This window comes from Cyprinodon variegatus, unplaced genomic scaffold (assembly GCF_000732505.1).
Source record: "Cyprinodon variegatus isolate N-32 unplaced genomic scaffold, C_variegatus-1.0 Scaffold272, whole genome shotgun sequence".
In the NCBI taxonomy this organism is placed as follows: domain Eukaryota; kingdom Metazoa; phylum Chordata; class Actinopteri; order Cyprinodontiformes; family Cyprinodontidae; genus Cyprinodon; species Cyprinodon variegatus.
The window spans coordinates 963,890-965,016 of record NW_015150725.1 but is presented as its reverse complement, the minus strand read 5'-3'; positions in this window follow the sequence as shown (position 1 = coordinate 965,016).

Below are 1,127 nucleotides of genomic sequence, written 5' to 3'. Positions count from 1 at the left end.
CTGATAACGAACTTCGTCTTTTTTAAAAGTGTTGCGTTCTGCTCCTCATCTATATGTTAACAGCTGCCTCCCAGCTAACCAACAACTGTTGCTACGCGCAGGATGCTAACTCTTTCTACCATAAATCTTTCTCTTTCCCACTCATTCACAAAACTGTAAATTCTGGGACATCCCAGAATTTCTAATGGGAGGCAGATCTTTTCGCTAACGGGTCCAAAATGGAGGCTGTCTCGGGAAATCAGGGACATCTGGTCACTTTAGCGCAGAGGGACCAGCCTCCTGGGGTCAAGCAAAGGAGAGAGCTTCCATGGAGGTTTAGAGGAAACCACTGAGAAGCAGGTAAGAGGATTTTTCTAACTGTGGAGGAGCTGCAGAGATCAGCAGCTCTAGTGGAAAAACCTTCTAGATCTGTCCCAAAATTTGGCCTTTCTGTAAGACCAGGATGAAGAAGTTGTTCTGGTCAAATGAGAACAAACAGGAGGTTTTTGGTCAACAAACTAAACTTCATATGATGGAAAAACTAACCAGACTCAAACATTCTGTGGAGAAATCAGGTCCGGGATGATTGACCTGTTTGTCTGCAAAAATCTCAGAACTGTTGGTTCAGAACTGGAAAGGCTTTATTGTCTCAGCAGGAGGCATTAATCTTAACACAATCATTTTCATCAGATCATCGTATAACAGTACATTATTGGTAGAGTGATTCTCCCCATTGCTGCGTCTGGGAGGCCTGGTTGCTTCGTCCTAATGAGCAGCATTAGTGGAAACGGAGTGGAATCCAGAAACAGGACTTTCAGTTTATTAGTCACTCAATTCAATTACTTCCTGTTTTTTGCTGATTCATGGTTTAAACCGCAGCTTCAGAGCGTTCCACTGAACCCTGAGCATCTCTGTGTTCACAGCAGGTGTGTAACATCTAAAAATATCCAACACCTCACTGTCTCCTGTCGGCTGCACAGAGAGGAGAAATGTGGAGCTTATTTACATCTATTTACATGTTTAGCCTCCTATTTGTGCTTTCAATTCCATATTCATTCTGGATATATAAAAGCAATATGCATTGATCCTTTTGGTGTTTGTACAACTTTCAACATCTGGATTTGTTCATTTACTCCATGATGCAGCAG